We start from the raw sequence: 26,701 nt of genomic DNA, 5'->3' as shown, positions 1-26,701 counted from the left end.
TGTCTGGCCAGCCTGTCGGCAAGTTCGTTGCCTGGGATGCTGACGTGGCCTGGGGTTTCTACAAGCACCACTGAACGATGGGACTTGTACAGGGCACTTATTGACTCCTGAATGGACGCCACCAAAGGGTGGCGAGGGTAGCACTGGTCGGTACCTTTTAGGCTGCTCAAGGAGTCAGTACACAGAAGAAACGATTCCTTGTGCCATGAACGGATATACTGAAGTGCACGAGATATGGCCACCAGCTCTGCAGCCATCAGACAAGGAATGCTGTGGACTATGGCCTCTGTGGACAAAGACGAAGCCAACATTACCATCAGTCATCGAGCTGTTGGTGTAAACCACTTCAGAGCCCCAGAACACTTCAAGAACGAGAGGAAGTGACAGCGGAGAGCACAGCTACACCATGGAGGTGTACGTGAATGGACCTCGAGGAGAGGTGGTGAAGGGAAGGAGTCCAGTTGAGACAGAAGTGATCGCACATGATACGCAATCGTTAGCCCTGACTTAGGCCGCCTATGTGGGGGATGAACGGCCATGTTTGGGAAATGAAGACAGTAATTAGGATGTTCAGGAGAGCTATGATGTGGGCAACGTAACTGGCCAGCAATTGTGCATGTCTGATCTTCAATGGACAGACTACAGCCTCCAACAGTATGCTTGTCACCGCACTCATCCTAAGAGCTCCTGTCGCTAGTCAAACTCCGCAATGGTGCAATGGGTCGAGCAAACGTACTGCTGAGGGCGCCATGGAACCATAAATCACACACCCATAGTCAAGGCTGGATTGAACAAGGGCTTTGTAGAGCTGCAGCAGCATGGAGCGATCTGCACCCAAGTTGGTGTTGCTCAGGCAGCAGAGGGCATTGAGGTGCTGCCAACACTTCCATTTAAGCTGACGAAGATGAGGAAGCAAAGTTAAATGAGCGTTGTAAACCAGCACTAAGAATCGATATGCCTCCACTTCAGTGGGTGGATCGTCGTTCAGGTAAAGTTGTGGTACCAGATGAACAGTATGAAGCGGACAGAAATGCATAACACACCTCTTCATGGAGGAAAACTGCACCTTGTGGATGGCTCCCTGTATGCAACACCAGTACTGGAGCAGCTGAACAAAATGCAGAAGTCGTCTGCATACAGAGAAGGTGAGACGGAGGTCGCGACAGCTGCTGCTGGACTGTTAATGACCACTAAAACTAGAAATACACACAATACATAGCCCTGTGGGACTTCAATCTCCTGGATATGGATGGAACTATTGGAGGCACCATCTTGGACACGGAAAGTACGAAGCGACAGGATGTTTTGGATAAAAATTGGGAGCAGGCCCTGTCTCCCCATCGGCCCCAACCACCTCATTGTTCTACAACCCTCACTTGTATGATCACAAAGCTCAGTCCTATGGTGGTTTCCACGTACCCCTGGTACAGGCAAGACACAGGGAGGGGTGATAGCATGAGTTGCGACCTTCCCAAATTCCCAATTGGTCCCTCTGTCAGGTGTTTGTGAGATGTGACCTGAGGTGTGAACAATCACCTAAGGCGGGTGCCACCCCTTGTGAAGGGGGGCCCCAGTTGGAAGGAGCGTGCCATCAGAGAAGCTGGCAATCGTGAGGGATTTTCTCGCAGTCATCTTCATAGTCAACATCTACGGAAAGTAAACGTAATGAGGTTAACGATTCACAGACCATTCTTGCTGCATGACAGCTCCTCATAGTCTCACGTACTAATGACGGTCGGTCCATAGCCATGGTATACCTGTTTGTTATTCAGAAAGGTGTTGATAGACTTGCCGGCCCTGTGAAATCCTGCTCTCGTTTATGGAATGGAACTTTGCTTTTGGAGACTGCTTCTGATTCTCAAGCACGACAACTGCATGCCGCCTTGCTTCTACATGGCTACCCTGTTATTGTTGAGGCCCATAGAACTTGAAAATCTTCCTGTGGTGTTACTTACACTAAGCTCATAGACGATCTAACTGAGGCTGAAATCCAATCTTACATTTCTGATCAGGATGTCATTGCTGTCCATTGTGTAATGCAAAAGGTAGATTCCTCCTTACTGTCCACCCACACCCTTTTTCTCACCTTTGATAGTGTGGTACTGCTGTCCAAGATCAAAGCTGGCTATGAAATTATCACAGTTCTGCCATACATTCTAAACCCAGTGTGCAGTTACCAGTGTCATCGTTTCAATCACACTAGACTGTCAGGTCGACACCCTGCCAAATGTGTAACCTGTGATAGGGATGCACACGAGGGCGATTGTCTGCCTCCTTCTCCCCACTGTATAAACTGCAATTGTGGCCATGCCGCCTCCTCCCGGGATTGTCCCAAGTATCTTGATGAGCGGGCTGTTCAAAAGATCTGGGTAAATGAAAAAGTGCCTTATCCAGTCACTCACAAGTTATTGGCTAGTCGCTAACCCTGTGTTCTCCCATCTGGCACTTACAGTTCTGTGCTTTTTAATCCCACACTCCATGAATGACATGGCCAAGAAGACACGTGAACTCAAATTCAGCTCTGAGGTTATGAAATCCCCCCCCCCCCCCCGGGCCCCGTATCAAGGTAGCATCACCATCCCCCGTCCAGTTCTGCAAAAAGCCATCAAACTCTCCCCTCAAGAAGCAAAACCACCAGCTACACAACTGGTAGGCCAGAAAGAACAGAAGGAGTACTCCCATGGAGACATCCTCTGTTCCTCCAGCCAAACAATACCCAAGTCTTCCTCTAACCAGAAAGCCTCGAAGAAGTACACCAAAGGCAAACGGGCTTCTCCTTCGCCAATTCGATGATCCTCTTCGAAGGTATCGCCACGTGATACCTTAGCCCTGCCAGCCTCTGTGTCGCCGGTGCGCACCACCAACCATTTTTCAACATGGGACTCCACAGACCTACCCCACAAGCAAGTCGATGCTTCTGTGGGCCCCATGGAGCAGGGTCCTCCTGCTTCTGTATCCTGCAGTAGCGACTCTTCACAGGCTGTCACTTGTTAGCTGTCAACGTGACACCCCTATATCTCTTGCTCATAATGACCCTACTCCAATGGAACATTCATGTCTTTCAGTCCCACAAAGAGGATTTAAAGCTGTTTTTAGCATCGCAGTGTCCCCTTGTAATCTGCCTCCAGGAAACGAAATTTCGGAGTCACGACAGCTTTGAGCTTTCACAGTTCTTCCCAGTTCGTTTTGACCTCTCCTGAGGTCAGCATCCCATCTCACAGGGTTGTCATTCTGCTCATACGGAATGACAGTCATAGTCAAACCATCTTCCTAACTACCCATCTAAAAGCAATTGAAGTTCCCCTTTTCCTTCCTCACCTGACTTTTTCCCTCTGTACAATTTATATCCCTCTGCCATTCAGTGTCACTAGTGCAGACGACCTTCAACTTATTGGGCAGCTACCTACCCGATTTCTGCCACTCGGTGACTTCAATGCACACCATTCCCTTCAGGGTTCTCCCAGAACCTGTCAGAGAGGTGCTCTCTTGGTTGATCTTCTTAATCAACTCAACCACTTCTGTCTTAACACTGGAGCACCCACATTAGTTTCCAACTCCTCGCACACCTATTCCCATTTGGAACTCTCCTTCTGATCTGCCCAGCACGCGCATTGGCTTGAGTGGTCCGCTTTTTCTGACTTCTACCGTTTGCTGAGTCCTATCCCACCTGTGTGCACACCAAAATGGCAGCTTTCTAAGTCCGACTGTCGGCTTCTGTCCTCCCTGGCAAACTTCGAAGAACAACCTGTGGAATATCTCTCAAACGTTATCCTTATGTTTGCAGAACCTTCCATCCCTCGCACTTCCTCTTCACCACGCCGTTTCCCAGTCCCTTGGTCGATTGAGGAGTACCGCGACGCAATTTGCGCACAGAGACATGCTCTCCGCGTTTTTAACCGTCACCCTAAGATGGCGAACTGCGTTCATTATAAACAGATACATGCAAAGTGTCGTCACGTTCCTCGGGATAGCAAGAAAGCTAGCTGGATTTCATACACTAGTTTTCTTTCAACAGCTCCACCCCCTCCTCTGTCATGTGGGCCAACTTCTGACGACTCTCTCAGACAAAGATAAATTAGTCAATTTTCCAGCCTGACAGCAGCAGACGATGTTATTGTAGACCCTATTGCTATCTCCAACACCTTGGGCCGCCATTTTGTGGAAATATCGAGCTGTTCCCACTATCACCCTGCCTTTCTCCATCGGAAACGAGCGGAGGAGGCTCGGGCGATTCCGTTCTATTCTCAGAATCGTGAGTGTTACAGGCGCCTTTACTATGAGGGAGCTAGATCAAGCTCTCAGTTCATCCCGACCCTCCACCCCAGCGCCAGATGCTGTCAACGTTCAGATGTGGGTCTGCTTTACCAGTCTCCTTTATCCAGGAAAACGGTGTGCTGCAAGTTTCTGTCTTGAGTGTCATCCTCTTTGCTATCGCCATTAACCCTATAATGGCCTGTCTACCACCTGGCATCTGTGGCTCCCTTTTTGATGACTATTTTGCCATCTATTTTAGTTCCCCACGGACCTGTCTCACCGAGCGGTGTCTTCAGCGATGTCTTGATCGTCTTTACTCCTGGAGCATCAACAATGTCTTTCATTTTTGCACAGAGAAAGCGGTTTGTATGAATCTCTGGCGGTCCAAATGGTTTCTCACACCATCTTTATATCTTGGGTCTGTTGCCCCTTTGTTCACTGAAAATACGAAATTCCTGGGGCTCATGTTCGAGAGGAAACTCTGGCAGCTCTCTGTACTCGGTCCCTGAATGTCCTACATGTCCTCAATGGTACTTCCTGGGGTGCCCATCAAACCACCCTCCACCGTTTGTACTGGTTCCTTGTCCTTTCGAAAATCGACTATGGGTGCTTTGTTTATGTGTCTGCACATCCATGCCTCTTACGCTGTTTCAACACTATGCACCATCGTGGAATCCATTTGGCCACTGACACATTTTACACTAGTCTGGTTGAGTGTCTGTATGCTGAAGCTGCTGTACTACCACTATCCTATAATCGTGACTTTTTTCTCAGAAGGTATGCATGCCTTTTGTCTGCCATGCGTGGCTACCGATCCTGTGCCTCCTTCTTCAATGTTTCATTTGATCGCCAATGTGGGCCCTGTCCCTCTGCTCTGATACCTCCTGGAGTCTGCTTTCAGCTACGACGTCTTAACTTCACATTACCTGCAATTTTCCTGGTGGATGTGAACCCATCACCACCTTGGCTTCGTGAAACGGTCCATGTTAACCTTGGCCTTCACTCACTTCCAAAGGACACTACTTCAGCCTCTATCTATCGCCTCCAGTTTCACATCCATCGCACTGGACTTCACAATAGTACCTTTGTGTACATTTATGTGTCTCAGACTGTCTGTGAAGTCTAGTGTGCCTTTGTCGTTGGCTCCTGTGTATTTCGATATCCGCATCTGGCACACTGCTCGGTGTTAACAGCTCTTCACCCTGCATCCGGCCACGGTGTACATCCTGCGACACACACTTTTCAATTGTGTCCTCGCTCAGCGACCTTAAAGTCTATGTGCCCTGTACACTGCCCATCCCTTAGTAAATCAGATCCAGGAATACTGTCACTTGCTCAGTCCTGGTGGAGTCACTGTGTAGTTTTTGTGGGTTCCTGGTCAAATGGGTCTGTCAGGAAACGAGACTGCTGACGCTGCTGCCAAGGCTGCAGTCCACGTACCACAGCCTGCTAGTTCATGTATTATCTGTGATGACCTCTATGTTGACGCCTGTCAGCAGGTAGTGTCCCTTTGGCATCGCCAATGGTCCTCCCTTCACGGGAATAAGCTCCAGCTTGTTAAGCCTCTCCCAGCAGCTTGGACGACCTCCTATCGGCCCTCCCGCCAGGACGAAGTTATTTTAACTACTCTGCATATTGCGCACTGCCTTATTAGCCATCTTCATTTTATAATTGGCGCTACCCTACCACTGTGTACAAATTGCGCCCAAGTTTTAACTGTCCACCACTTCATGACAGAATGTCTATTTTTTAGTCATTTGTGGTCCCACTTGGGTTTTCCGTCTGAGTTTTCGTTCATTTTAGCAAATGATACATGGGATGTCGACCATGTTTTAATTTTTATCGGCCAAAGCAACATGGTGAAGCCCATTTAATTTTTAGTTTTGGGTCTGTTTCCATATGGAGCCTCTTTTAGCCCTTTCTACATGCCCCTGTTCTAAACCGCCTTCTCTTACGTCAGTAGGGCCTGATGTATAGTCGTTTTTTATCTCCTCTCTGTCTTGGTGTTCTACAGTTTTGACTTGCACAGACTGATGACCGTAGATGTTAAGTCCCATAGTGCTCAGAGCCATTTTTGACTTGCACACTTATGACCCCAGTTGTTTCTTGCGCCCTAAAGCAAAACAAAACAAAATCAAACCAAAACCGATGCTCCAGTTGGAAGCTCAGTGCACTGTGTCGCTGCCACCTGCCGCTGCCGTCGCCATCGCCCACAGCTTCTGGTTCTGCTGATGGCCGTCCACCACCTCCTGCCCTCCATCCCCCGTGCACCACATCCTGCCTGGCACTTGTCGGTCTGTGCTGGCTGCACGTCATCACTGTGCTGTATCTTTCTCTTCATCTTCCCCTGTTCTGCATGATCTCCATGCCCATCATTTCCCTAACTTGGTGACGCCCGTCGATGGTAGGCACATTCCCATTTCAACATGTATTCACCACCACTATCTAAACGGCCCCCTCCCATTCCCCCACCATCGCTTCATGGAGTACCTCCTATGCCCCCCGCTCCTGATGCCAAACCTCCTATTATTACTGTTCCACCTCCCTCCACATCCTTCCCAATACTATATACCAACACTTATCAGTCCACTACTGCTCCCCCTCCCAGCTCCACCCCCTCCCCTGTCACTACCGTCACCATCCTTCCTCATGAGATACCCCCTCCCCAGTTGCCCCCCAAATCCAGCCTGTGAGGCCACAGTCACCATCCCAGACAATTCGCTGAGACCACCTCCTGTTGGCACCTCTGCACCCCAAGAAAGGCCTGCCTCCCCTGACCTTTCACTTAACCCTACCCCTCACCCTTCTTCCAAGGCTGCCCTCAGCAAAAAACACCCTAAAAAACATAGTGTCAACTCCACTCCTCCCCTCCACGAAAAAACCGTCTCCATCACCCACCATTTCTGACAACCCATGGATACACCCCCTATTCCCACGTCCCAACCACCCGCCATGCACACCTTCATCCTCTCCCGCTGCAACCTCCAGTTCCTTCATGCCCATGCCCTCACCTTGTAAATCTGCAAAAGCTTCCCCAGTGCCCCCATTTCTCAACTCATTCCCCAAAAGGACTCCATCCTTATCGAATACCTCAATCCCTCCCTCGGCACTGACCACCTCAAAAAGATTTCTCGTGTCACCTTTGGCCCCCATGCCACCCTTACACCCTTCCTTATCCCATCCTCTATCCCCACTATCCACAAACCCCCACTGCCCTCCGACCTTCACCACCATGACCACAAAGCTCAGACCTGTGGTCATGGAGGTGGAGGTGTTGGCGGAACTGAATGCCCATACTGCACTCAAAATATGCTTCACCTGCAGTATCTACAGTGACTCCGGCTGCACCTTCTTTATGCATCTTTTCACCAAATCCCCCTTCTCCATCGACCACCTACTCACATAGCGAGCCCTTATTTGTGACTGCCAGAACCCTGTTGGCTCCTCCACCCCCCCCCCCCCCCCACAGTTATACCTGTGCCAAAAGTGCCTTGTCTGTAACGTTAGCCTTTCCTCTGCCTGTGAAAGTCCTCCCACCTGCCCCCACCGCAAAGCCTCTCATTTCCTCAAAAAGTGTCCCAACCTGGTCTCCCCTCCTTGCTGAAATACATGTAATGAAGCCCAGCCCACCTAATCCTCTAAATGCAAGGCAAACCCCCCGTCAACCAAACCAGAGCTCACCATCCTCGTTTTTACCATTGATAAAACCCTCCACCCTAACACTTCCATCCACCCATCCCCACCTCCACAGACAAAGACATCATCTATTTCCTTACCATCGTACTTCAAAACATCCACCCTTTCAAACGCCCACACACCCTCCAGCAGATCTCCCTCACCACCTGAACACCTACACCACCTACTCCCATAACCAAGCCACTTTGTCTTTACCTATCTCAACACCCTCTACAAAACCTTTCTTGCCTGACCTCCTTCCACTTCCACTCTCTCTGTCCGGGCACAACGAGAGTATCACCTCCTTTATCAAAATATCCTCCCCTTTCCTGCAAACAAGCCCCTATTCATGCATACCATGTCCCAACACCAGGTTGATGCCTTCATCCTGAATGAAATCTTCCTACAGCCTTACCACATTGTCCACAGCTCTCCCTATGTCCTTAACCATACTGATAATCCCTGCCCCTTAGCATGAGATGGGGTCACTATTGGCAACCTGAAGCATATCCCTGTGTGGCCACAGCCCCTGCTGAATGATGGTACCGAATGCCTGATCCTCAGTGTCTTTCCCTCCCCCCTGCCCTCACTGTAACCTGTTTCACAGTCTATGTCTGTCCTCCAGCGCCCATCGCCTATGAATTCCTCTCCCTTACTGGATGCACCTTGTCCACCTTTGTGATTGCTGCAGACCTTAACATTCATAGCTGTGACCCTGCGAACCCCCTGGTGGTGGTATCAGTTCCATTCCACCATCCGAGGTGACCTTGTCCCTTCCTCAGCATACCTGTCCCAAAAGTAACACCATCTCCAATACTGTCCTCGCTTCCCCCAACCTGCTTGGGTGTAACAATGCAGGAGTCCTCAATCCCATTGGCAGTGACCACATCCTAGTCCATCACACCGTCTCTTTTGTGTGTCGCCCTCCCCCAACACCCTGCCCTGCCCCTGCACCCTGCCCTACCCTGCACCAGCTCCATGCTCTGCCTCACGCTGCCCCCCCCCCCATACCCCTGCCCTCCACCCCATTGCTCTGCTATTTTTGTTTCCCTTAATCTCCAGAATGCCTATGACCGTGTATGGCATTTAGGACTCCTTTTCAAGCTCCAGACCTACACCCTTCCTATGAACTTTATCCATCTCACTGCCTCCTACCTCTCCACCGTCCTTCCTATGTCACCATTCACAATGCCAATTCCCATATCTTCTACCTTACCACAAGTATGCCCCCAGGGCTCCATCCTTTCTCCTCTTCTATATCTCATGTAGACCACTGATATGGACAAACCATCCCACCCACGATCTCCTTCAATATGCTGATGACACCGACTTCCTTGCTCTCTATCCTAACTTTCAATTGTCCCAGCGTTTCCTCCAAACCCACCTAAACCAGTTTACTACTTGGTGCAACCAGTGGCTCCATCAAATCAATCCTTCCAAAACCATGCACTCATTATGGTATTCTCGTCCCACTCCTGACTCCCTGATTTCTACCTCTCCATCTATTACTGCCCTATCCTAACCCCATCTTGAAATACCTTGGCCTCACCTTGACCGTAACCTCACCTGGACTCAGCATCTCTGTACCATCCAATGCAAAGCCCACAGCAGACTCCACCTCCTGAAACTCTTCTCCAGGTGGACTTGGGGATTGCATTCTTCCTACCTAAAAATCCTTGATCTCTCCCATCCTTTGTTATGCTAGTGTCACCTGGATCTCTGCCCATCCTAATTTCTATAAAATCCGCCAAATTCTTGAATGCCATGTGTTCTGCCTCACTTTCTGTCTCCTGTCTCCCATGAGGATCCTGAATGACGTCATCCCCTTCCCACATCTCCTCCATTTCCTTAAACATATCTGTATCCTCTACACCAACAGCTGCCTCTATCTCCCTCACCCCCTGGTGTTCCTTTCCTCTCAATTCCCCACCTAATACTGCACCTTTACTGATGTGTCCCACCCTCTCTCCAAGTCTTCACCCTCCACCTCTTATCCAAAAGGAACTTCTAACATCTCCCATCTTGGATGACATGCTTCACCCCAATATTTATCCTTCCTTCCAAGTCTGAAACTGGTCTCCACTCTTCTCTTCCCTTGCACTTAACCTCCTTCCCCTCCTATCTGCTGTTTTCTCCCTCCTGACCCCCCCCCCCCCCAGCATCTTTCTCACTTTTCCTTTCCCAGTCCTTGCGCTCTTTCCTAGGCTGCTCCCTCCCCACCCTCCCTATCTCCTGCCAATGGTGTGCTACCGGCTCTCCCCTTGTGTCCCTTCCTGCGCCCTCCCCTCATGCACTGACCATCTTCTTATCTTTCCTCTCTCCCTCCTCTCTAACCTCCCATCCTTTGGAAGGTCCTTCTAATTTTAATGTAAGTTATGCTATCGCGTTTCGGCGCTCGCCGTGTGCAGTGTGTGGTCATTGTCGTCGTCCCGTGTGGTGAATTGTGCTGCTGCCAGCCCACATCTGCCCGCATGAGCAGGGGTATTAAAAAACAATAAAGGAAAAAAAAAAGAAATGTAAAACATAATTACTTCTGTCTGTTTTGTTCAGAGAATTTTTTTCTGTGCACAAGCGTAACTTTTGTATATCATGTAACAAATGTGGAAGAATAGTTGCAAATATAAACAACACGATCTCACGTAACTTTTTGCCCCTTTGGTAACGGAAGACGTTAATCTTAGGTCCTGACAAGTACTAATAGTTGTATTTACAGGCGAAAACATATCATTTGGTTGCACTGGCATTGTTCACCTGGCCAGAAATACCAGTTAGCAGATAATTAGTATTGTACTTGCAAGTGCCTCTAGTTGTTACTTGCGATTAATTTACAGGGTGATTCAAAAAGAATACCACAACTTTAGGAATTTAAAACTCTGCAACGACCAAAGGCAGAGCTAAGCACTATCTGTCGGCGAATTAAGGGAGCTATAAAGTTTCATTTAGGTGTACATTTGTTCGCTTGAGGCGCTGTTGACTAGGCGTCAGCGTCAGTTGATGCTAAGATGGCGACCGCTCAACAGAAAGCTTTTTGTTTTTGAGTACGGCAGAAGTGAATCGACGACAGTTGTTCAGCGTGCATTTCGAACGAAGTATGGTGTTAAACCTCCTGATAGGTGGTGTATTAAACGTTGGTATAAACAGTTTACAGAGAATGGGTGTTTTTGCAAAGGGAAAAGTTCTGGACGGCCGAGAACGAGTGATGAAAATGTAGCACGCATCCAGCAAGCATTTGTTCGCAGCCCAGGAAAATCGACTCGCAGAGCTAGCAGAGAGCTGCAAATTCCACAATCAACTGTATGGAGAGTCCTACGAAAAAGGTTAGTTATGAAACCTTATCGTCTGAAATTGGTTCAACTACCCGAGGTGATGGATCGGCCACCAGGCAGCCCGTGACAGAGCACTTCATCACTGGCCTCCAAGAAGCCCTGATCTTACCCCCTGCGATTTTTTCTTATGGGGGTATGTTAAGGATATGGTGTTTCGGCCACCTCTCCCAGCCACCATTGATGATTTGAAACGAGAAATAACAGCAGCTATCCAAACTGTTACGCCTGATATGCTACAGAGAGTGTGGAACGAGTTGGAGTATCGGGTTGATATTGCTCGTGTGTCTGGAGGGGGCCATATTGAACATCTCTGAACTTGTTTTTGAGTGAAAAAAAACCTTTTTAAATACTCTTTATAATGATTTATAACAGAAGGTTATATTATGTTTCTTTCATTAAATACACATTTTTAAAGTTGTGGTATTCTTTTTGAATCACCCTGTACATTGGTAAATGGCAGTTAGCATTAACAGAGGGATGCAAGACGCGAATTCGTTAACTGCGATCGGGAAGCCTAACAGACACATCATTGTGGTCCAAAACCACTCGGAAGTGACGTCAAAATGACGTATACGCAAACGCGCTGCACACTTGTCGACTGATCGAGATCTGTGGTCGAATCGAGGTAGCGGGAAAAGCGTCTGCTTTGTTCTTCACTGTCATACTGACCGTGTATCTTGAGTGGTTGTGTTTTCGCTATCGAGCAAAATGTCTCAGGTGTATGAAAACATCTTTCGTGACGCTCTGAAAGATTTCAGAGTTTCGGAGGATGGCCTGATTTCAGGCTATTGTAATTTGTTGGAGGAGGTAATAATAATTTTATGTTAGAATTGGCTGGCAAAAATATGCGCCTTAGAAAATAACTTTTTTTCTGATGCCAGTTAAGATTTCATTTTAATAAATTTTATATGTCGCTTTCCGCGATCTGATTCCAATTTTTAAGTGAGTTTTTTATGTATTATGCAGTTTTTTCTTTGTTTTCGTTGTGAGGTGCTGCATTGTATTGTTACATTACCTTTACTGTAACATGTACATGTGGAATATTGTAATTAATGATCGGTGTTTAGGAAGTTAATGGCAACTTTGTTTCAAAATTCGCCGTTTGTGAGTTCGTCATCTATGTATTACAGTAAGAGAAACTGAACATTGCAGCAGCTCAAGCGCAAACGTCGTCTCGAGTAAATGGCATAATTTAGAAGACACACACATGAAAATGGGACTCAGGGCCTGGGAACAATCATGCAAAAGGAAAATTAAAAGCAATATATTTGCAGCTAATGTCATTGCCAGAGCGTGGGCTCTGTATTCCACATAAATGTATCCTGCATTTTCCCAGGAATTTTACGTAGTTCTTTCTAATTGCACTATCAGCTCCAGTGCATAATTGCACAAATCCATTACTGCTGTTTTCTTTGTGCTGGCACTGAGCTGAATTTCATTGAGGTACTGAATTCAGACATTAGCTAGAAAACTGTCTATGCAGGGATATGGAGCTCTGTAATTCAAATGACTGTAAGCAAGGTCAGTGACATCAACTATGAAACAACTTTTTTCATCAATAGCAATGTAATGAATGCCACTTTATGCAAATGTTGCAACATGACCACGTTTGGCCTCCCTACTGAATTCTGAGCAAAGGTGTATTGTTGATGGATGCTGAGTGAGAGCTTTTTGTTCAGGATACTATTGCTCAGTAATAACTGTCCGCTTAATTAATACATGTTATGATGTTTCAATTATTACCACTGCTTAGGTGGATGCTTAAGTATGTGTGGATAATGTTGGAACTCTATTGGGATTCCTGGATTATATTGGTAGACAGAGTCTGTCAGGATCTAAAATTTTCTCAGCACCACACTGAAATTTTGATGATAATGTAAGCTGTTTTAGTCTTTAGAAATACTCGCTGGTGAATATGGGTCCTCATAGGGTATAGAACGTTATGACACTTTGAAGCCCTCAAAGTTAAACTTCTCTTACAGGTGTTCTTTCACATCTACACTCTTCTTATTGCCCTGCTAGATTTTATTTTAATTTCTTCTATTGATCTGGCTTTTACTGGAGATAATGATGATGGGAGTGAGTTATTAAGTCATTTATTTATTTTTCTTAGTTTTTCGTCTCACAACATAGGACTTGGGATGAGGCAAAATGTCTTCTGGAGGTATTATCTCAGTTCTTCTACTGGATAGTGTTGACTTCTCGAGGAGGAGAAATGTTGAGGTCTGCATCTATAACCTTGTCAGGAATACCAATAGTAGAAATAGATGGCAAATTATTTTTATGTTTGGAGTGTATCAGTCAAATAAGCCTTAAAAGTGCTGTATTATTTCTGTTGGTGATAAGGAGGAATTCTGGCTAACCAGCCCAGATCGTGATTGATTTTGCTCTATTTGTCATTAGATAATTTCCTGTATCATACAATAACTTAAGTAAGACTTCAAGACAAGAAGTCATAGCTTATGGCTTGTATGATGTGGCAGAGTATGCAAAATTATGGTGTTTTTTTTTTCCATATGATGATTATGCAGAATCATAAGTTGTGGTCCTTGAGGGGAGTGTCTCATGTACGTAATGGAAGTTTCATTAATTCTGTGAGCAATTCGTCATATCATGCTCTTTCCCAGGTCTTTGTCACAGATTTCAATCCCTTTGCAAATTAATGTGCCAAGATGCTTGCAGATTTTGTGATTAAGTTTAATGGATGTTGTATTGAAGTAATGTAGTCAGAGGTCTTTCTTCCACTTTTGTTAAGAGTTTGACAGCCGAAAACTGATATTTTTCAATTGTAGGAGAGAAATCATTTTGTAATTTTTACAAAAACTTTTTCATGGATGAGTAACCAGTCTCAACTTTTGTACTGGATAGTTTTGATTGGTGATTGTCTTATTCTTAGTATATACAACCTGGAATTCATAGTATGCATAATTATAATGCTTAATAAAGCTTTTGTTGACATAAGGCAAGGCGTGCTTGAAATGAGGTTAACTGAAGCACTGATCAGTTAACCCCAAAACTACGTCATTAAACTTCATGTGCACTTGGAAAATATTTTTTATCATCATAATCACAACTGAAAGAACATTTTATGATCACAGTTTTAACTGAAGTCAACAGTAACATAATTTGTGGTCAGTGAATAACAATGGAATAAAAGCAAAAGAGCAAACAAATGAACTCCCAATTTTGTTAACTCATCCATGATTAATAACATAACACTTACTTACCTTAGCTGTCAAAAACATCAGATGTGATGAAAGGCTGTGTACATTAAATAACTGAATTTCCCTCTTCATTCATGTTTCCCAGTTAACCTTAAGTGTAGTTACCCTCAGTTTATGCTACTGGTCACTTTATTCTCAGGTGGAAACACTTCTCGATCAGCTGAAAACTGTGGGGTTTTCATACTGCGTGAGAAGTAGTCGTTTTAAAGAGCCTTCTTCAGATGTTATGAAAAGTAAGTGAACTGCTGCATTAATTACTTTCTGTGGTTTACCATTTTAGTTCATATATGTATACTTGAAGGACGAACTTAGTTTGCTGGAATTAGGGATAGTATATATAGGCTACTTTAAATGGACATTTCTTTCTAAGCTGCACTAACAATTGATGGAATTGACTGTTTTTGTTATTGTTAATAGTTGTTGTGATATGCAAGGCAGAATTGTATTAATTATTTTCCTCTGTGTTGACTTGTTTGTCATTTATCCATTTTCACAGCCATACACTCAGTAATTTTTACACACTTGCATTTGATAATAGGCTGATTAAAATTATTAGTTGGTTGACAATTCCTGTCAGAGCTGGTTTCCTCCAGAGTGCTGAATGTGTCAGGTCCAAACTATCTCTGTTCGCCATTTCCTGACTGCCACAACAGCTGATCAATCCACTTCCATTTTCTTGTCTGACTTCCTTTCTTGATGTGTTTGAACGCCATGCAATCATTTGCTGCCTTCAACAAGATTGGCCTTAAACAACATTTTCAGACAGTAGGCATAACTATGTATCCTTACAATATCTTTATGGTGCTAGAGCTAGCTTTCACATCGTAACATAATGTGAAAGGCTGATCTGGTTGAAGGTAGCACATGATCGTTGGGACCAAATAATCTTACATTAGTGTAATGTAGAGTGGTGGCATAGTGCAACGGATAAGAAACATTCCTGATCCATATAAAGTTGTGGATTTGAGTCTTGACAGATTCTTTGATATTTTTTATGCCAAAATATTATCAAAATTACTTCATTATTTTTATTTAGTTAATAGGTTTGGATGCAGTTTTATTTCTAACACTCTGCTGTGTCATTTTCGACATTGTATTTACTTTTTAATTCCTTATATTTCTTCTTCATATCATTATTTCATTTGAAATCAGCTTGTCACCTATAACCTGTAACTGAATACAAACCAGGACTGCTCATTAGTTGGTAATTTGGCAGTCCATGCAGCTTGTGTGAGGACAGTTTCAGGTGCCATAATTAATGAAAGGAAGAAATTAGTTTGCTTTTAGCATTGAAATACAATTTTTTTTTTTTTTTCTTGAGTTTGCTTATAGAGAATACCTTCAGCTAGTTTCCTGCCACATGCTTAGTGTTGGATGTTTCACCATCAAGCCAGGCCAGGCAACAGCATTAGGTGTGAGGCTCTGCTGCGACTGCCCGTGGTCAGTGTATTAATTGTTGTGAACAAAGTATGATTAACAGTTCTTCTGTAGAATGCTGACAGCCATTTTCTAGGATATATTGCACATCGTGTTATGGTTAGGTTATCAAATGAGTTTAAATTCTGGGCTATAAAATGTCGTATCTGCCACAGTTATGCCATTGGTCACTCCAAAACCAGTTGTCAGCAGAGCATGTCATATTCATGTTATTTCATAATGGCCACTTCCAACACTGCACAGAGTTACATGTATACGTCTCCCATCCTTTCATAATCCCAACCTGTGCTCTGCCTCTACTGAGCTAAACCTACTTTTTTTAACATGAAAATTAAATTGAACAGCACTTGCTGAGTGACCTGCTCTGTTTGTTGCCTATAATACAGCAGCAGTCGGTGTGCTAACACTTTAGCAACAAGTGACAGATGCCAACTAACAAATAATTTTAATGAATCTATACTGCTGTGTTCATGTTGAAATGGTTTCTATGGTTTTCGATAATTGTGGTGTTGATATGTAAAACAGTAGTCAGCTCATTGCACCTATTGACAGGCATTTTTAGCTTTATTGTCTTCAGAGTTAAGTTTATTTTTTGTAATTCCACATTTATAGTAATTACATTTTTCTACATAAGTGTTCTTCATATCTCCTTTGTTTACAAAGAATATTAATTCCACATTTATTGGAACCACAATTAAGCACTTCAGTTGCCCGAAATCAGTATGGTATCCTCATTGCACATGGCAGACAGTTTCATTTCTTTGCTAGATACAATAGGTGTGACATCCTGTAAAATTTTGCTCCAGTACTATGTAAAGTAGATAGACAATCTGCTTCCATCAGTTCAGAACTTTGACAATACCTGTCAAATGAATGAAATGTTTTCTCACATTGTATTTAGTTAATTAACAATAACATATGTGAATTATTTAACAATAACAATGTTTTTTGTCTGTGAGAAATATATTAACTGTTCCAGGTAAAACAAAGCATTTCTTCAAGCAAATGCAGGGACATGTCCCTATCCCCTTTTTTGGTTGTGCATTTGCAGTGGAGTGTGTGTGGTCGAGGCACTGTGTTTTGGGGCCAAAATACTATAAAAGTAGAGTGTCTAGGGTACCTGGGCACTTGGTAATATCATGCTGTGTTAAGATATACTTACTTTCCATAAAACAAGTTCGTTAGAGGGAAAGTTTATTAAATAATTTTTATAGTAGTTCTTTACCCTCTTTAGGAAGACCATGTGACTCCTCGTAAGAGATTGAGGATCATGGATACTAGAAAATCCAACTGCCCAGCAACTTTAAATATGAAGTGTATAAGGGTGTATCCTGATTACAGTATGCACTCAGCAACTGAACACAGGGATACCAAGGCAAAAGTAAGTATCCAGTTTGGGTTCTGCTTGGAGAAAATTTTACATGATCAGTTGACGGTATACTTTAAAATCTGTTGTTTTTAATGCTCTTAATTAAATAATTGATACATTTTTGTCTTACAGGTTCTTGCAAGTCTACAGAAAGATTTGGCATTGCCATGCCCGCCAAAGAGCTATCTACGTTATTATTTGACTGCTTCCCCAGCAAGTGCACACACACATGCTACTGAAAGTGTTGAAGCAAGTGGGTACATACATCCTTCACTTAGTACTCAGTGGCATGACATCTCTCAATGTCATTAAGTTGGCTCTAGACAGATTTGTTGAAATCAATTTCACTGGGACACACATACCAGGTCAAATGAATACTACCTTTTACCCCACAGAGGATACTATTTACAGTCACATTTATCGGACCCTTTATGGTACAAATAAAGTATTGTTTGACGAGACTAGACTGTAGAATCAGGTTGATGAGTGGCACAAACACTCGAGCAATCATGATTTATTATAGACATTGTACGGGAGCCAATGGAGAAGTGAAACCATTACTTTTTTGCTATCAGAGCAGTTGGCAGAGAGATCTTTTCAAGAAGTATGGGGGTAGTTGTTTGTTAGATGCAACATACAAAACAACAACATATGATATTACTTTATTTTTTATAGCTGTGAAGAGTAATATGTGCTATTTGGTTGTCGGTTTTTTTTTTTTTTCATTCAGATTGAAAATGCAAGATCCATTCATGAAACACTAGACATTTTCAAGGACTGGAACAAGGATTGGAATCCCCTCTATAGGGTTACTGATTTCTCGGATTCAGAGATAAATGCAATTGAGCAAGCATTCCCTCAGACATAAGTTTACTTGTGCCTTTTCCATCGAAAACAGGCATGGGGAAGATGGTTGAAAAAAAAAAAATGATAATCTACGTGTACCAAATGACATGAAGACATTTCTGGATATGTGGCAAGAAATTTCAGAATCACCAACAGAGAGAGAATTTAGAGATTGCGTAGAAGAGTTGCGAACGCATGAGGTTTCTCGGAGAAACGAGCGTGCATGGCCATACTTTCAACAGCAATGGCTAACGGTATGTGAAAGATGGGTGAAAGCGTATGAGGACAAGGGCAGATTTGCAACTATTGACACTACAAATGGAGTTGAAGCCATGAACAAGATTGTAAAACATTTTTTCCTAAAACACAATTCAGACAGGACTTTAACTGGGGTTACTAAGGTTATAATAAACCAGTTTCTTCCAAGCCTAATTAGAAAGTACTGTCTGCAGAATTCTGCCATCAAAGCTTATAACAAAGATGTTCCACTGTTTTTGCATAAAAAAACAAACAAGTTTGTGAAACATGTCATGCAGCAATATGCATCAGCAAAAGTTGAGTTAACTGCAAGATCAGTGAGTAGGAGATCGGATGGTTCATTTTGTGTGGAGAGTGCAAAGTCAAAAAACTGTAATTATGTTGTAAACTTTGATATACCAGATTGCACATGTGAAGATTTTCGGAGATATAAATACCCATGCAAGCATTTCTGTGCAATCTTTATTTTTTTACCCAGAGTGGGGTTTTGATAAAATGCCAGAAAGTTATAAGACTAGTCCATTAATCTGTCTTGATGAAATGTATGGGATGGGCTTTAGAAGTGGCTCTTCAGTAATTTCATATGAAGGCAGTAGTAGTGACGAAGCTGTTGAGGAGGCAGTTGAAGCAGCTGAGGAGGCTGTCGAGGTTGAGGAGGCTATCGAGGCAGCAAATACAGATGGTGTTGTTCAAACCCAGAATATTCCTTTGCAGCAGTTTGAAGCAAGGGAGCTGTGTAAACAGATTTACAATCTCACATACAACTGCAGCAACAGCGAAACATTACAAAAAGTACTTGAATCACTGAGCAACTGTGTGCAAGATTTGCAATTAGCAAATCCTGAAGTTGGTGGTCTCCCATTGGCAGTGCCATCAACTTCCAAACAATAGCGAAGAACGATGCCAAAAGCCTTAAAAGATCTGTCTTAAACACATTATAACTTCCCATTTGAAGGGTAAGAAATGACGGTTTATTTGAATTTTAGATAGCTCTTTGTCTATGTAAAATACAAATAAGCTCCGTCATTTCTGATCCTCGAGATGGAATGCTATGAGGTCTTTATGTTGGTCTCTGCTTTTAAACTTTGTTGCACATTTGAATTTCGAAGTAGCAGTAGATAAAATATTATAAAAAGGATAGTTGCTACATTTGTGTGTGTGTTTGTGAGTGAGTGTGCGCGCGCGCTTTTGAAAAGGCCCTTGTTGCCCGAAAGATAAGTCGGACAGTCTTTTTGTTGTGCCTTTCTGTGACTCAGCATCTTCACCATTTGGTGAGCAGCAACAACTATCCTTTTCATAATATTGTTACATTCCATCCTGGATTTTTCGTTGTTCATCAGAGAAAAGATTTTTCTGAGGAATTAAACTAGATGGTAGTGTAGAACTTGCAAACTTTTTAAAATATGAAGTAAAAGATTTTAATTTTAAATTAGGTTAATTCAAATATGGGACAATGTTGAGAATTGAAAAGGTGGAAAAAATAAATAAGATATATCTTAGTGGCATTGAGATGTCGTATGACTGATGGAGGAAAGATTTTGCATTTCTTTTTCCAAGTAAGAATGCACTTGCTCTCACTTGCTTCAATACATGTCTAGTGATTCATGTGAAACAGAGAAAAAGATAGACTGCCCTGTTAATGAACATGAGATTGCCCAGTATCACTCTGACAGAAGAGTATGGTGTTTCCTTGATATGGTATCTGGTCAGCAATGTCATTGGGACCAAATGAAGTAAGTATTGACTTTTTTTATTTGCTTTGGAAGCTTAATGTGTATCAGTTACCTACATATTGGATATCTACCACCTTGGTTCTAATGTTCTTAATAACTTTGCAGAGTTACTGCAGATACCACACAGAAGCAATTACTGTTACTGGAATACCAGTAATGTTTATTAAATTCAGTTGTAAAGTAGTTCTGGGCATTGCAGCTGGTGAGCAATGTCATTGGGCACCAAAAGAAGTGAGTACTAAATTTTGGAATTGTGCCTTGAAAACATGTGTATCAGTTGTCTTCATGTTGCATAACTCAATTACTTGTTGTTAATTTATTTGTTAGGTTCAGTTATGATGGATTTCTGGCCTTCAGTCCATGGGAAAATTCACACCAGATTGCATCAAGACTGTTATATTCCAAGGATATCTTGGGAGATTGATAGTATTCCTGAACGAAAACAATCCATATAGTATTGCACGTGTGTATCAAACTGCCATTTGTTGTGGCACGTAAATGTTTGCAACTTGATTGTAATTTTTGAACAGTTTCTCAACAATCCAAGAATTTCTTGTAATGAGAAGTAGACATTGTTGCTTGGGTAAAGGAAATACAAATCACGGTCAATATAACTACCTTATTAACTTTCCACAGAGAAATATTTTTCACTACTGCTACTTAAAAATTCAAATGTGTGACAAAGTTTGCTTACAGAACTTGGCATAAAGATCTCCCTTATTTGTATTTTTTAGGTAGCTCTTATTGTTTGATCCTTCAAATGGAATGCTGTGACCTCCATGTGATCTATTCCTTAGTAGTTAATTATCCATTAAGGCACAAATATATGAACATTACAATGAGAGGGGTCTTTATGCCAGGCCCTGTAAAAGTAATGGCATCTTACTTAATATTATTGTTGGGAATTTGATGGCACAGCTGTGGGGAGACCACAAATTTCAGGGTTTGCTAACTGCAAATCTGGCACACAGTTGCTGAGTGATTCAAGTACTTTTCATAATGTTTCACTGTTGATACAGTTGTATGTGAGATTATAAACCTGTTTGAACAACACCTTCACTTCAAATTGCTGCAAAGAAATGGTTACGGTATCAGTGTGATGCTCTATGTGTGTTTCCTCAACTGTGTCCTCATTGCTACTGTCTTCATGTGAAATTACTGCGGACACACTTCTGAAACCAAACCTGTACATCTTGTGAAGACAGATTAATGGGCTATTCCTGCAGCTTTCTGGTATTTTATCAAAACCCCACTCTGGATAGAAAATAAAGATTGCACAGAAATGCTTGCATGGGTATTTATATATCTCAAAATCTTCACATGAGCAGTTTGGTAGAGCAAAGCTTACAACATAATTAGTCTTTGAACATTGTACTCTCCATACAAAACATTGTCCAAGTTCACATTCACCAATCTTGCAGTTAATTCAACTTTCCCTGGTGCATATCACTGCATGACATGTTTCACAAACTTGCTTTTTTTTTAAAAAAAATGAAAAAACAGTGGAACATGTCTGTTATGATTTGATGGCAGAATTCTGCAGACAGTACTTTCTAATTAGGCTTGGAAGGAATTGATTTCTTATATCCCTAGTAGCCCCATTGAAGGTCCCATCTTTGTTCCATTTTAGGAAAAAAAATGTTTACAATCTTGTTCATGGCGTCAACTCCACTTGTAATGTCAATGGTATCAAAATTGCCCTTGTCCTCATAAGCTTCCACTCACTTTTCATGTATCAATAGCCACTGCTGTTAAACGTATGGTGATGCATATTCGTTTCTCTGAGAAGCCTCACTATCTCTTCTGTATGATCTGTAAATTCTCTGTTGGTGATTCTGAAATTTCTTGCCACATGCCCAGAAATCTCTTCATGTCATTTGGTATTTATTCAGCCATCTTCCTCAAACCTGTTTGACTGAAAAGGCACAAGTAAACTTTTGTCTGAGGATATGCTTGATCAGTTGCGTTTGTCTCAGATTATAAGAAATCAGTAACCCAGTAGGTGGGATTCCAATCCTTGAAAATGGCTAGTGCTTCATGAATGGATCTCGCATTTCCAACTTGAATGAAAAAGAAAACCAAATAATCCACATTACTCTTTACAGCTATAAAAAAATAAAGGCATATCATGTGTTGTTGTTTTGTATGTTGCATATAACAACTATCCCTGTACTTCTTCAAAAGATCTCTTTGCTAACAGCTCTGACAGAAAAAAGTGATGGTTTCACTCCTCCATTGGCACCTATACCATATTTGTAATAAATCATGTGATTGCTTTATTCCTTGTGCCACTCGTCAGCATGATTCTGCAATCTAGTCTCGTCAAACAATGCTTTATTTGTACATTACTAGTTCCAATATGTGTGAATATAATTTTTTTCAGTGGGGTAAAATGTAGTATTCATTAGACCTGGTATGTGTGTCCCAGTGAAATTATCAATAAATGTATCTAGAGCCAAATTATTGGCTGTATGATGTCATTCCATCGTGCACCTGAATTTGTATTTCCTTTACAAGCTATTGTTAGCATGTGTGTGTGCTGGTTTGCTGGAGAAGCAGAGAGATAGTGTTTCAGCTATCTTTGAGACAGTTAAAGGAGGTGCTTTAGAAATGAGTGTCCTGATTGATATGAAAAACAGTTTTCAAATTTTCTGTACAAACTATAAACAGTTCCTCAGTTGGTGATTGTGGAAGAGATTGCCATAGCCACAGTATTGATCCACTGTCAGGTGGTAAACCTAGGATTTCCTTCCAGTATGAGCCAAGTGAAGTAAAACTGTGGTTGGAGAAATGTTTTATATTCTTAAACTGAGTATTTGTAACCCATTATGGTGGATTGCAGTTCATGTGTCAACACTTAAAAATGTTTAGTTCTTCACTGATGACACTTGATACAATTTCAATTTTTAAGGCTATTCTGTGTCAAGTTAAATTTTGAATTATCCATTTAAGCTTATTTTTTGCTGTGTGGCACATGGATTTATGTTCATGTAATATTTTTTACGTTGATTGTAGTAAGGTGTAATAATATGTAAATGCCCAATAAAATAGATTGATATTTATATTTTTTGTTTCTGTTTAATAATTCTGTAGCTTGGTGACCTGAGTCTGTGTGTGTGTGTGTGTGTGTGTGTGTGTGTGTGTGTGTGTGTGTAAGATATTATCATTTCATGGGAAATGTGGCAATAACAGATCAGAAATTGTGTGCAGAATATACCTAATTATCAACACCTGTAAGCAGCTAAAAGTCTGGATTTCATTATAATTTCATTCTTAGAGAGCTGCAAGATCACCAATGGTATCTGTACAGATACCAGCTTCATATAAATTAGTAAGGTTTTTACTGACTATTATTCACCAAAGCCGACAAAACAGGCTGCATTCAGTAGTAGTACTACATAATGGTGATACTTCAGTACAACTTTGAACCCTTTAAGTGGTTTAGATCAGCAGGAGCAAAGTATATTCTTCAAGGTATGTTTCACATGCAACTAAGAAACCTTTGCCTTGAATGTCATGTGATTTTGCACTCTGCTGCTAAGTTTTCCTTTTAGATTTATTAAATTTCTTAAAGAGGCTTCTGTTACAAACACTAGCAATCCACATAGGTAACGTGTGACTGATATTCCTTATGTACCACAACCTTATTTCAGTTTCACTCTGTTGTTGCTGGTAACTGTTGTGATGGAAGAGTTGATTTGTGCCACATTAAGGAAGATTAAGAAAAAAGTCATTTACAAACTCGTGAAAAGGAGGCAGGGTTCCCCAAAAGTATAAAGGTTGCCATAAGCAGTCACTTTTGTTGGAGTAAGTTATTTCCATATCCTTTCTGGATATTTCAGCCAGCTGCATCCTATTGTAGAGATAGACTAACCAAAAACCTTAGTGTTATATGAACAGAGCAGAAAAAACTTTATTAAATATACAAAGGACTGGTAACTACCTTCATGTATGGACCACTTTCCAAAAAATACACTGTGTCAAGGCATTCAGATTGTACATATTCTTTCTGAATATTTTTATTGTAGCAGGAAGAATGGAGATTGTTTAACTTACCTTTAACCTAAGGTACATTAGATTGTGTATAAAATTCATCAAAAGAGTAAATACGGGCTCTTACTTAAACTGTTTACTATAACAAGAGAAATTAGAGTACAATATTATAAGAGACAGATGAAGACTAGGTGGGAGATAGACTAAGAGAATAATTTCACAGGGTGATGAAAGACCTGCACCCAAACAAGGCACCTGGAGTAGACATTCCCTCACATTTGTGGAGATCCTTCAGACAGACAGCCAAGTCGAACTATTTCATGTGGTATGCAAGATAAGAGACAAGTGAAAAACCTTCAAGTTTCAGAAGGAAGTAATAATTCCTATTCCAAGAAAACCAGGCACTGAAAGTTGGAAATATTACAGAACTATCAGTGTGGCAAGTCATGGTTGTAGTTTGACACAAATTAAGTAAAGAATAGTGGACAAACTGGTAGGTGCCAACTGACCTCAGGAAACATTACTTTGGTATCTGGGAAAATATAGCAACACATGAGGCAGTATTGGTCCTATGAAAAATCTTACAAGAGGATATAGAGAAAGCTTTTGACACTGTTGGCTGGACTATACACTAGGAAATCCTGAAGGTAGCAAGGATAAAATACAAAGACTAAAATTTGCACACTGATGTAACAGTATGAGTAAAGACATGAAAAGTGTGCAGTCCTTGGGAAGGGAGTGAGACTGGGAGTGAAGTATTGTAGAATGTGAAACCACAACTTGCAGATGTATGTTTAAAGGGGTGTTGTTCCTGTTGCAGAGGAATTAATTTAGTGTACAATCCTTACTGTGATTTGTATTACCAATGTTTTGAGGGGAATGGAAATATTAAAGTAACGGTATACAAATTCAACAAAGGTTTTTTAACTAATGAGTATCATCTTCAAGCTCTGATTCAACATGCATTTAAAATGCTTGGCTGTATATCATGGCACTGTCTGTAGCTCTTGCCAGTTCATTACACACAATTCGAAGATTCAACAGTGGAACGAAAGACCTGACATAAAAGTAGTGTTCATTGAGCGATTGGATATGACAATTGTTCTATCCTGACAATATTTTACATATAAATTATAGCCATACGAGTTGATTATCAATTGAATTGGGTGTACACAGGTATGATCAACATAATAAACCCATAATAAATATCACTGGTATCTTTAAGTACTCATCTTAGCAACTGAAACGGCTACAGATCTATGCTGATAACTGAAGCCATGTTTAACATCCTCAGATGTATTTTACTACATTAGATTCAGTTCTCATTCTATAGACCCAAAAAATGAGATGGGTTTCTTGGATATGGAATATGTCAAAGTACAACATAAAAAACAAAGACCATCTGAATATAACACTTCCCTGATCACATGTCAGGATACTTTAAAGATATGTGAATACATAACAGATAAACTGGGACTGCCAACGTTTACAGAATTAATACACTCAGAATGAAACAGTTATGCACTTTTAACAAATTTATCATACACACACTACCTAATCTTAACTGTTGTAAAACCAAATCTAAGACATTTTTACTTAAGCTGGTCTAACAGTCCCTGTTAAGATATTCATTTATAGAGGAGCTGCCTGCCTAAAAATCTTTCAAACTCTGTTTAAACTGTGCTGTTTCTGAAACAAACTTTTTAATGGTAGCTGGCAATTTATTGAAAATGTGTGTTCCCGTAAACTGGACTCCTCTTTGGACCAAGGTAAGCAATTTTAGGTCTTATTGTTCCTAGTATTTTACTATGTGCTGAGCTATTGTCTGGAAATAAACATGTTATTTGCAACCAATTTAAGGGATAAATATACTGAAGCATTGGTTCGAATACCCACTTCCTTGCTCAGATTTGTACATGATTATATGGAATTTACAACACAATTGAGTCTTATTACATGCTTCTGCAGTCTAAAAACTTTTGCTCGGTTTGACAAGGTACCTCAAGATATGAAAGCAAATGAAGTAAGCAAGTTTTTTTTCTCATTTGCCAACAAAACAAACTTAGCATCTGGCAATTTAACAGATGAGGTCATTACTGTAGACAGGAATAAACAACAGATTCAAGATGGGACCTTGAGGAGCACCACATTAATTACTCCCCAATCAGACGAAGACTATTTGCTTACTCTGCATGTATTTGCAGTGACACCCTTGTTTCCTTTTAGTTAGGTCAGACTCTAACCATTTTGCAGCACTGCCAGTGACATCACAATATTCTAATTCTCTTGAGAGAAAGCTGTGATTCATAGTCAAGGGCTTTTGACAGGTCACAGAGAATGCCAGTAGCCTCTAACTTGTTTTCTTATGAATTATTCCCACTGTATGTGCAAATACCCTTCTCTATATCAGTAAGCATAAGGAACCCAAACTGTGACTTGGATGATATATTGTTTGCAGTCGGATGCTTAAGAAGATGCTTAGACACAACCTTTTCAAATATTTTTGAAGACGCCAGCAAAAGTGAAAATGATCAATAATTTGATAGTATCTCTTTAACGCTCTTCTTGTACAGAGGCTTAACTTAG

At 41.8% G+C, this 26,701-nt stretch overlaps 1 protein-coding gene across 1 annotated transcript in view; it reads left to right on the top strand.

Moving 5' to 3' along the window:
• The window catches only part of LOC126248930 (uncharacterized), a 129,312-nt gene extending 106,155 nt beyond the window's left edge, over positions 1-23,157 (top strand). The window contains exons 6-8 of the transcript XR_007545558.1: positions 19,038-20,122; positions 20,228-20,353; positions 20,450-23,157. The gene's annotated coding sequence lies outside the window, so the exon portion shown is untranslated. The remainder of the gene's footprint in view (positions 1-19,037; positions 20,123-20,227; positions 20,354-20,449) is intronic.
• Positions 23,158-26,701: the final 3,544 nt, after the last annotated feature.

This window comes from Schistocerca nitens, chromosome 3 (assembly GCF_023898315.1).
Source record: "Schistocerca nitens isolate TAMUIC-IGC-003100 chromosome 3, iqSchNite1.1, whole genome shotgun sequence".
In the NCBI taxonomy this organism is placed as follows: Eukaryota; Metazoa; Arthropoda; class Insecta; order Orthoptera; family Acrididae; genus Schistocerca; species Schistocerca nitens.
The sequence above is the reverse complement of the archived record's forward strand: the minus strand, read 5'-3'. Positions and strand labels throughout refer to the sequence as shown.